Here is a 12,417-nt window from a genome sequence, read left to right on the forward strand (position 1 = left end):
GTAAGTTCTACACCAAGAAATAAAATAAATACCTAAATGGTAAGAAAAATTACTGTCATATATATTGAAGAAGAAATGCGGCAAGAAAAACATTATTAGAATATGTATATATTAAAATTATAATACTATTAGGGGAAACATTATAATTGGTGAATTAAATAATTAGTATGTCATTGCCTAATTGAGAAGAGCTTATTATCTACATATTTTTGTTTTTCATTTATTTTAAAAAGTCATATTTTTATTGATAATTTTGGTGGGCCATATGAGAAAGTCTTATTGGATATTAAATTTAATGTATGTATGAATATAGAGAAACATTTGTTTGGCATGCATAATCTAACACACTAAAGAAGACAGCAGCTTACCATTGGTACTTCAAATTGTTTTCTGTCCTCTAAGTGCCTTTTTTTTTTTTTTTTTTACTTGTTGGACTAAAGAACAAAAAAGGAAGAGATAGTGGGATTATTTGGGATATATCAATGTTTAGAATGTATCTATTTTAATGAGTTTATCTTAATAATTTTGTTTTTCAACCCTGTATATGAGACAGCAAAAGATACACAGATGTATAGAACAGTCTGTTGGACTCTGTGGGAGAGGGAGAGGGTGGGATGACTTGGGGGAATGGCATGGAAACATGTATAATATCATATAAGAAATGAATCACCAGTCCAAGTTCAATGCAAGATCCTTGGGGTTGGTGCACTGGGATGACCCGGAGGGATGGTATGGAGAGGGAGGTGGGAGGGGGGTTCAGGATGGGGAACACGTGTACGCCCGTGGCGAATTCATGTTAATGTGTAGCAGAACCAATACAATATTGTAAAGTAATTAGCCTCCATTAAAATAAATAAATTTAAATAAAAAAAATTTTTGGACAATCACTGAGTCTTTCACTTGCTGTTTTAGCATGCAGTTGCATGTCATGGTATTTCATAAATAATACATTTCAATAAATTCTTCATAAAAGGATATTTCTTAATGAATATGTGAGCTCAGGATGGAGCCTTGTTTAATATCTATTTATTATCAAAAAGGCACTAACTTTCAATGTACTTCTTTGACATATAGTAATAGACAGGACTTCTGTTTTACCTTGGGTATATAAGTAACTAGAGAGCTCTCTTTGTTATAGTAGATCCCTATATGGTCCTATCAATCCAAGAAAAAGATAAAATATGTAAGAGATCTTAAATATTATTTGTAATGAGAGCTCAGAGAAGTTGATTTTTCTTTTACCAATATTTCTGTTTACTGATTTGGAGGATTTCTTTTTCAGATTATCTGGTAAATAAAAGCAACACATAAATAATTTTGTTTTTATGACCTTGTGTGCATCCACTGAGATGAGAAAAGCTGTGTATTATTATGCATATGTATGTACAAGACCATATATTTATATTTCCACGCTGTAAGCAAGATTTGGATACTTCAGAAAATCAAAGAAGGGATAATACACCCAAGATTAAAGTATTAAAAATCTAATAGAGTGAATCTTTTCACATTTTGTATATGCACAGATTTTGAATACTTAAAAATCTGTCTGTTAAGCTAACCAGTATGGATTTCCATATCAATTTGTATTTTGGAATCTTGATGTGGAATTCAGTGGAGCTGTATTACTGCAATACAGTGTCATATATCACACATAAAAGAAAATGATAACCACATGGCAGTGTATGCTAATGATCTTTATGACCTCCGTTACCTGATGTTGCTAGATGGCAGATGGCATATATCTATCATCTCATTTATTTTCTTGACCTGTCTTTCAAATATACATATACAGCCCAAATGTGCAAATTAATTTTTGTGTATCATTCTATTAAGCTCAACTCCTGAAAGACATAGACCATGGCTTTCCTCTTTACAAATGAAGACTCTTAATCAGAATGTTTGTGACATAGCAAATACTACATGAAAGAGTTGCTCTAATAATTTGTATTATAGAGTGAAAAGCAAAATGCAGTACTAAAATTAAATATTATCTATTTTACATGCAAAATTTACCAAGTAGATAGACACAATTCAAATGAAATATACTAAAAATGTGTATATAAAGTTGTTACAAAAATAGAGTGACAAATAAATAACTAAATACACTGGAGGATGAGTAACTCTTAGTAATTGATAATTAAACCAGATTTTTAAAGTAGCTTGAGCATAGATGTTTTAAAATACAGTTATTACATCAGATCTAACCAATACCCAATAATCAAAGAAAATGCATGGTATAAACATCTTGGAATACATATATCATTAAATACTAGACCTCTCCCCATGAAGGCTCAAAAATTATCAAACATTTAAAATTAAATATTTTGTTCCAAATGTAACTAAATTTAAAATCATCCATAAAAAACTTATGCAAAATAGTAGAGGAAACATTTGGAGATATAAAAGAAGTATACTTACTAAAAATGAAGTTGAAAGAATTGAATGGCCCATAGTGTGCTAGAGAGGAGAAAAAGAAAAACTTAGACCCAGAAACAAAAGCTATGACCAACCTAGACAACATATTAAAAAGCAGAGACATTACATTGCTGGGAGTAAAGATCCATCTAGGCAAAGCTATGGTTTTTTCAGTAGTCATATATGGATGTGAGAGTTGGACTATAAAGAAAACTGACACTGAAAAATTGATGCGTTTGAACTGTGTATTGGAGAAGACTCTTGAGAGTCCCTTGGACTGCAAGGAGATCCAACCAGTTGTTTTGAATCAGTTCTAATAGGTGGATGAAACTGGAGCTGATTATACAGAGTGAAGTAAGCCTGAAAGAAAAACACCAATACAGTATACTAACACATATATATGGAATTTAGAAAGATGGTAATGATAACCCTGTATGCAAGACAGCAAAAGAGACATAGATGTATAGAACAGACTTTTGGACTCTGTGGGAGAGGGAGAGGGTGGGATGATTTGGGAGAATGGCATTGAAACACGTATAATATCATGTAAGAAATGAATCACCAGTCTAGGTTCAGTGCAGGATACAGGATGCTTGGGGCTGGTGCACTGGGATGACCCAGAGAGATGGTATGGGGAGGGAGGTGGGAGGGGGGTTCAGGATTGGGAACTCATGTATACCCATGGTGGATTCACGCTGATGTATGGCAAAACCAATACAGTACTGTAAAGTAAAATAAAGTGAAATAGAAATAAATAAATAAATAAGGAGATCCAACCAGTTAATCTTAAAGGAAGTGACTCCTGAAAGTTCACTGGAAGGACGGATGCTGAAGCTGAAGCTCCAATACTTTGGACACCTGATGTGAAGAACTGACTCATTTGAAAAGACCTTGACACTGAGAAAGTTTGAAGGCAGGAGGAGAAGGGGACGACAGAGGATAAGATGGCTGGATGTCATCACTGACTCCATGGATATGATGAAATAAGTCATGGACATGAGTTTGAGCGAGCTCTGGGAGTTGGTGATGCACAGGGGAGCATGGCATGCTGTGGTCCATGGGGTCACAGAGTCGGACATGACTGAGCAACTGAACTGAACTGAGATATGTTATAGTGATATTTTAAAATATAAAGAAAATAAGAAAATAATTTTAATATAAAATTTCTTTGAGGATGCATAATATCAGTTTCAAAGGAACAAGATTTTATTTTAACATCAGATTTTTTTAACCGCACTGCTAGCAGTGAGAAGATAATGGATTATTAGTTTTAAAGTAGTAAAGCAATAGTACTTATAATATTTTATCTAGCCATACAATCAAGCCAGTAATATTTAAAAAATAATATACCATGATCATATTTATTTCATCATATAAATACAAGAAAGCTTTCATACTTAAAAATCTATGAATTAAATATTCTCACATTGTCAAATTAAGCAAAAAACACCACATGATTATTTATATGAATGCAAAAATATATTTGGTACATATTCTCATATGTTATGATAAAATGATCAGTATATTAGAAATAAGAAGGAATATACTTAATCTAATAAATATCTTTTTCAACAAGTATTATTCTAAATGAGTCAATGTAGAGAACTTCCTATTTAAAATTAAAAACATGTGAAATACATTTTTATAACTTCTGATCACAAATGCTTTGGTAACCCTAGCTTGAATAATGATATGGTAAGAAGGAATCAAATACCTGAAGATTGGAAAGGAAGGGATGAAACTATCATTGCTTGTATAATATATGACCATTCTGTTAGAAAAAAAATTAATTGTTATACATAATTCCAAATAGGAAAAGGAGTACATCAAGGCTGTATATTGTCACCCTGCTTATTTAACTTCTATGCAGAGTACATCATGAGAAACGCTGGACTGGAAGAAACACAAACTGGAATCAAGATTTCCAGGAGAAATATCAATAACCTCAGATATGCAGATGACACCACCCTTATGGCAGAAAGTGAAGAGGAGCTAAAAAGCCTCTTGATGAAACTGAAAGAGAAGAGTGAAAAAGTTGGCTTCAAGCTCAACATTCAGAAAACGAAGATCATGGCATCTGGTCCCATCACTTCATGGCAAATAGATGGGGAAATAGTGGAAACAGTGTCAGACTTTATTTTGGGGGGCTCCAAAATCACTTCAGATAGTGACTGCAGCCATGAAATTAAAAGGTGCTTACTCTTCGGAAGAAAAGTTATGACCAACCTAGATAGCATATTCAAAAGCAGAGACATTACTTTGCCAGCTAAGGTCCATCTAGTCAAGGCTATGATTTTTCCTGTGGTCATGTGTGGATGTGAGAGTTGGACTGTGAAGAAGGCTGAGTGCCGAAGAATTGATGCTTTTGAACTGTGGTGTTGGAGAAGACTCTTGAGGGTCCCTTGGACTGCACGGAGATCCAACCAGTCCATTCTGAAGGAGATCAGCCCTGGGATTTCTTTGGAAGGAATGATGCTAAAGCTGAAACTCCAGTACTTTGGCCACCTCATGTGAAGAGTTGACTCATTGGAAAAGACTCTGATGCTGGGAAGGATTAGGGGCAGGAGGAGAAGGGGACGACCGAGGATGAGATGGCTGGATGGCATCACTGACTCGATGGACGCGAGTCTGAGTGAACTCTGGGAGATAGTGATGGACAGGGAGGCCTGGCATGCTGCGATTCATGGGGATGCAAAGAATCAGACCCAACTGAGTGACTGAACTGACTAATACATAGTTACAGATTTTATCTAGATAGCAGAACATTATGATAATATAAAAAATTCAAGTGACTCTCTTTATATCAGCAACATAATCCTGAATGTAATTTTAAGTGACTATTTAACGTAATATCAGAGAATATCAAGTAATTAAGAATAAGTCCAACCAAGGTATGTTACATTTTATAAATAATGCAATAAAGTTTTGTTAAAATGTATAACACCTAAAAACAATGGAGAATCTCTTTTCATGTGTGAGAATAACATGATATCATGAGGATATTAATTCTTCTGAAATGTAGTTATAGAAGGAGGAGGAAACACTTACCAGTTTGCTTAATAAGGCCAGTATTTCCCTGATGTTGCAATACAACAGATATTAAAAAAAAAGAAAATGATAAATTTCAATTCCTTAGAAATAAAAACATTATAAATTTAAGTTAGCAATATATCTCAAGAATTTAAAGCTAATGTAACATTTAGACCAGGTATATTAATAGAATGAAGGAGTAAATTATAAGAATAACTCAATAATTATCCATTTGTGATAAAATTTATATAAGCTATATACATATATAATAGTACTTCCTCAATCTAATAAAGAACATCTATGACAAATCCTACAAATAACATTATATTTAATTGTGAAAGACAATGCTATCCTTCCTGATTAAGAGAAATACATGGATGTCACCTTTCACAACTTCCATTCCACATTGTCTTGGATGTACTAGCTAGTGCAAGAAAGCAAGAAAACGACTGAAAAGAATCAAGCCAAGCTGTCAACATTAAAAATATTTTTAATGTTGTTGGTGTTGTTCAGTTGCTAAATCATGTCTGACTCTTTGTGACCCTATGTATTGCAGCATGGCAGGCTTCCTTGTCTTTCACTCTCTCCTGGAGTTTGCTCAAGCTCATGTGCTATCCAACTATCTCATCTTCCGTTGCTGTATTTATAAATGTTTACATGAGATTTATTTATAAAATCTCAAAATTGAAATAACATGTGATTCTATCAACAAGAGAATGGATACACATTGTTCTCTATATTCACTAGTGAAGTACTTTTCAACAGTGGAAAGGAATAAACTGATTTCTTTAATAACATGTATAAATCTCAGAGATATTTCAATGAATAGTTGAAAAATACATGTGACAAGATTTCTCTTTTATAAACTTATAAGTTAGCAAAACTAATCTATTTTGAAAAAGTAGTTTGCAATTGTTTCTTGGCTGAAAGATATAGAAGATGTGACTGACTGCTAAGGAATGTGAATAAGCCCTTGAAAGTGAAAGCGGAAGTTTCTCAGTCATGTCTGACTCTTTTTTACCTAGTGGACCATATAGTCCATGGAATTTCAAAGCCAGAATTGCTGGGAGCCAGCGTGAGGAATCCCACCCATGACAAGGTCATGCGGCAGAGATCTGATGGGTAAGGTCGAGTCAGATCTCAGGTTTTCCCCCTGGTATTTCCTGAGCGGGTACCCCAAAAATAAGTATATGCCTGCCTGGAAAAAGTCATCTCAAGGCTTTAGTCTTCTGCATTTGAAAGGGTGTTTCAATCCAAAAACCCCTCTGATGGCTTTTTAGCCTGCCTACAGGATTCGTACAACTGTGCATGTGATTGTTTGAGGCCTCCTGACTGCAGGAGGCACAGGAAGCTTAAAACATCCTAGGAATGGAGGGGCTTCCGAGGAGTCAAAATCATTAGAATAGGACTGATTAAAGGTTTCATTTGTTGAGCCAATACTTGCTGCCAAATTTTCATATCTTTTACTTGTTGATATAGTTGGTATATAGAAAAAACAAGTAGCAACATTAGATCTTTGAGTTAAGTACCTTTGTTATAACCTACTGCGCCTATGTTCTATAGAGATGTAACTTTAGTGCTTTAAGGAGATGCAGATTAAAGAAAAACACTTCAGGGGAAACGAAATTAACATTCATTAAGGAAGAGAGCCAAAATGTGTTAGCAAGCCTCTTGGCCAGAAGATAATGTAAATCACCTTTTGTATACAAAAAGATATACAGAAAGAGTCTGGGCTGCTAACGCTACATAATTTTGTATTACCCATTGATCTCTATGTACAATCAAAAAGGTATAAAAGGCCTTTCTAGACAATAGAGGCGGGGCCAGTCATTGGAAGGACTGGTTTCCCCCGTGTCTCCTGTTATTTCCTTTTCAGGCTGATCCCTTGGAACGTGGAGGCTCACCATGTCTACTTACTTGTCCCGGCTTTTAAGATCCTTAAGAGAGAGAGCCCAAGGCGGGGCCGTCTCCCATATTCAAATGGGCGCTGGCGGCCTAACGTAGATGGTGCAAGTTCCTTGTCTGGAACTTTATTGGTTTTCCACGTAAACCAAGTTAATCAGCCTCTTTTCTCCACTTAATTTTCCTACTACACTATTTCTTCCTAATCTAATCTTATATTAATAAATAAATAAGTTTTTTCCCTTGCCAACGCTGTCCCCGCTTCAAATTCCCTGGATCCACCAGGGCTGGACCCCAGCACAGAATACTGAAGTGGGTAGCCTTTCCCTTCTCCAGGGGATCTTCCCAACCCGGCATCGAACCCAGGTCTCCCATATTGCAGGTGGATTCTTTACCAGGTGAGCCACAAGGGAAGCCCAAAAATACTGGAGAGGGAAGCCCCAAAATACTGGAGTGGGTAGCCTATCCCTTCTCCAGAGCATCTTCCCAACCCAGGAATCACACCAAGGTCTCCTGCATGCAGGCAGATTCTTTACCAACTGAACTATCAGGGAACCCAGAAGAACCTCTTAGTGTGAAGGAAATTTTCCCTCACATGAAGAACCCCTTAGTGGGAGGGAAATTTTCTTTATCTTGTTATAATATTCATTAAACGTGCATGTTGCTGTTGCTGCTAAGTCACTTCAGTCATGTCCAACTCTGTGCAACCCCATAGATGGCAGCCCATTAGGCTCCCCTGTCCCTGGGATTCTCCAGGCAAGAACACTGGAGTGGGTTGCCATTGCCTTCTCTAATGCATGAAAATGAAAAGTGAAAGTGAAGTCGCTCAGTTGTGTCCAACTCCTAGCGACCCCATGTTAAAACATTAAATTGCAGCTCTCAGTTTGTGACTCTCATTATATGTCAATTTTATCCTATAAAAGAAGTAAACAAATAGCAAGCTTAGTTAATACATTGAGGATAAAGGAATCCATGTTTCTCACTGTTTAAAGAATTTCAAATTTGGGAAAGCGGAAAACTACTATGTACAAAATGATTTTAGATGGACATTGAAAGTATCAATATGTATTCATATTATACATACATATATGAGTGCAGGAAAAAAAATGAGAGAGATTGAGAAAGAAAAATGTGAGAACAAGAGTGAAAATAGAGACTAAGAAAGAAAAAGAAGGAAGAACACAGTTTCCAGATTTTGATTTCTGAATACTAGCCCCCATTAAAAGGACCCAGGGCTTATTAGAGAAACGGTTATTATTTCCAGAACTGAGAAAGAGCAATACAATTCTTCAACAATCTATTGCTTTGCACAACAAGAACACAAAGAATCCTGGAATATGTCAAAATGAGACATGCCTGTTTGACAATCTAACTTTTAGCTATTTTGGAACTATTAGAGCATCAAAGTAAGTAATAAAAGGGGCAGATTATTAATCCAGTGTTGATTAAAATAATAAGCTATGTGTCCATGTATGCAAACAAATCAATAAATAATATCTCTTAGAGCTGAATTCCAGGAGTGATAAATCATCAGTGGATACAAAACCTAGATAGTATGTGTTTGATCAGGAACACGATGATTACATAACTTCAAAATACATCCTCACAAGCTACTTAATTTCAAAAGAAAAATAATAATACCAGCATTGAGAAATGTGTGGACCACCACATGAACCAAACACCAAACCTAGCTAGAATCACTGAAACTGGGACAAACAACATCATATAAGATACTCTAAGAAAGAAAGAATCTCATCCCATTGAATCTAATCATGCATGTGTGCTAAGTCGCTTCAGTCATCTCCAACTCTGTGTGACAGTATGGACTGTAGCCAATCAGGCTCCTCTGTCCATGGAATTCTTCAGGCAAGGCTATTGGAGTGGGTTGCGGTGTCTTCCTCCAGGGAATCTTCCCAACTCAGGCTACAGTCCATGAGATCATAGAAGAGTGAGACACAACTGGTGACTGAACATGCACAGCACACATGTATCCTTACATTGGGAAATGCAATATGTAACTTATTGTGAACACCATACTTTAAAATAGGAATAAAAAGAGCTTACCTGATAAAGGTTGATAACTCCATGGATCATCCCTTCCATACCATCCCATTTCTTTAACTTGCTTTTAAAATAGTAGTGTCCAGGAAATGTAAATCCAGTCCTTCCCTTAAAAGCAAAATGAGGTATCGGTGAGCCTAGCAATGTCTGCCATACCCAAGATTTTGTTTGAATTTGAGTGCTATAATAATAGATGAACTTCTCACCACCTTTTTCCATCTCAATTAATAGCAATTGCAATTTTAACAGTTTCTCAGGCAAAAACCTTCAGTGGCATCCATGTTTCCTCTTTTCATTCCCTACCACATATCTAATCTGTTAATAATACTACGAGTTTTGGGCTTTTGTGTTTGTCTTCTTGGTGTGTGTGGTGTGTGTGTGCTTAGTTGCTCAGTCGTGTCCAAATCTTTGTGACCCCATGGGCTGTAACCTGCCAGGCTCCTTTGTTCATGGGGATTCTCCAGGCAAGAAAACTGGAGTGGGTTGCCATGCACTCTTCCAGGGGATCTTCCCAACCCAGAGATCAAACCCAGGTATCTCGCGTTGTAGGTGGATTCTTTACCAGCTGAGCCACACCAAGAATACAGGAGTGGGTGCTGCTGCGGCTGCTAAGTCACTTCAGTCATGTCTGACTCTGTGCGACCCCATAGACGGCAGCCCACCAGGCTTCCCCATCTCTGGGATTATCCTGGCAAGAATACTGGAGTGGGTTGCCATTTCCTTCTCCAATGTATGAAAGTGAAAAGTGAAAGGGAAGTTGCTCAGTCGTGTCCGACTCTTCGAGACCGCATGGACTGCAGCCCACCACGCTCCTCCGTCCATGGGATTTTCCAGGCAAGAGTACTGGAGTGGGGTGCCATCACCTTCTCTGACAGGAGTGGGTAGCCTATCCCTTTTCCAGGGGAACTTCCCAGCCCAGGAATGGAACTGGGGTCTCCTGCACTTCAGTTGGATTCCTCACCAGCTGAGTTACCAGGAAGCCCCGTCCTCTTAAAGCACATTGCTTTTCCCCTACTTATTTCTTACTTCATTCAAGATTTTGCAAAATTTCTCCTTCTCTCTACCCATCTGTCTCTCTCATGATGCTTACCTCTTCTATTAAAAATCACAACTCATTTTTACTTTCAAACAATGAATGTACCTTATCCTGTTATTTTCCTTTTGTAGTTTGTACCTTGCAAAATATAATGTAGGGACTTCCCTGGAGGTCCAGTGGTTAAGACTTTTCCTTCTAATGCAGGGGTTGTGGGTTTGACCCTGGTCAGGGAGCTAAGATCCCACATGCCTTGCAGCTAAAAAATAAAAACATAAAACAGAAACAATATTGTAACCAATTCAATAGTTACTTTAAAAATTGTCCACATCAAAAAATCTTTTAAAAATGTATCTATAATGTATCTATTTCTTATGTGAAGTATTTGTCCTTCCCACTTGAATCCCTGTCCAAAGAGACAGGGATTTTCACTTGGTATGGGAACTGATGTATACAAGTATCTATAATAATTCTGTCCACATTGTACTTTTCCTTAGTAACTATTTGTGAAATAAATGTTTGTTTCTTGACTATACAATTCTCAAAACTATTCAATTTAAGGTTTTAAAAATATTCATAGCTAGAATAACCTTTTAGGTTTTAAACTGTAGCTGCTATTTATTTAACATTTTTGTATTTGCTAATGCCTGTACCAGATACTTCATATTTAACTAATCCTCATAATCCTATATTTTCATAACAATTTTACATATCAAACAAATCTAGACTCATAGAGATTAAACAACTTTCCCAAGGAAACAAAGCTAATGAGTAAAAAAATGAGAAAATCCTAAGCGTATAGCTAAATCAATTGTTGCAAATGAACACACTCAGAAGGAAGACAAGACAAGCAAGCAAGACAAGAGGAAGAATCTGACAAGAACTCCTGTAATCCCATTGTGTCTTTGCAGTCTCTACTCCTCTCCACTTGAAAGACAAACACTAGCTTCTGACACCGTAGGATACTTTTCTCTAATTTTGAAATTTATATAAATGTACTCATATATTATTTTAGGCCTTGATTATTTCAGTAGTGCTATGCTTTTATCAGTGAATAATGTTTTAATTTATGGATGTGCCACAGTGTTTTTTATCCATTCACCTATTGAAGGACATTTTGGTTGCTTCAATATTTTGGAAATTATGAGTAGTGCTATAAATATTTGCAGGTAGCTTTTAGCATGGACATAAATTTTCAAATCATTGGGTAAATATCTAGGAGCACAATGTTGAATGAAAGGGTTTCGCTTTTTAAGAAACTGCTACAATGTTTTCCAAAGTGAATGTTCCCTTTTGTATTTCTACCTGCAATCAACAAAGGTCCATATAGTCAAAGCTATGGTTTCTCTAATAGTCATGTACAGATGTGAAAACTGGACCATAAAGAAGGCTAAGTGCCGAAGAATTGATGCTTTCAAATTGGGGTGCTAGAGAACACTCTTGAGAGTCCCTTGGACAGCAAGGAGATCAAACTAGTCAATCATAAAGAAAATCAACCCTGGATATTCATTGGAAAGACTGATGATGAAGTTGAAGCTCCAGTACTTTGGCCATCTGATGCAAAGAGCCAACTCATTGAAAAATGCTCTGATGTTGGGAAAGATTGAGGGCAGTAGGAGAAGTGGGTGACAGAGATTGAGATGGTTGGATGATACGATGTACTCAATGGATATGAGTTTGAGCAAATTCTGGGAGTTTAGTGAAGGAGATAGTAAAGGACAGGGAAGCCTGGCATGCTTCATGGGGTCACAAAGAGTTGAACAAGACTTAATGACTGAACAAAGATAACAACAACTTGCAAACAATATGAGTTCTGGTTGCTCTGTATCACCTCCAGAAATTGCTATTGTCAGTTTTGGACTTCACTCATTCTAATCTGAACTATCTCAATTTGCATTTTTCTAAACACAGATGATGTTGAATATCTTTTTATGTACTTACTTACCATCTGTGTATCTGTTCAGATTATTTGCCCA

This window comes from Ovis aries, chromosome 6, assembly GCF_016772045.2.
Source record: "Ovis aries strain OAR_USU_Benz2616 breed Rambouillet chromosome 6, ARS-UI_Ramb_v3.0, whole genome shotgun sequence".
Taxonomy (NCBI): Eukaryota; Metazoa; Chordata; class Mammalia; order Artiodactyla; family Bovidae; genus Ovis; species Ovis aries.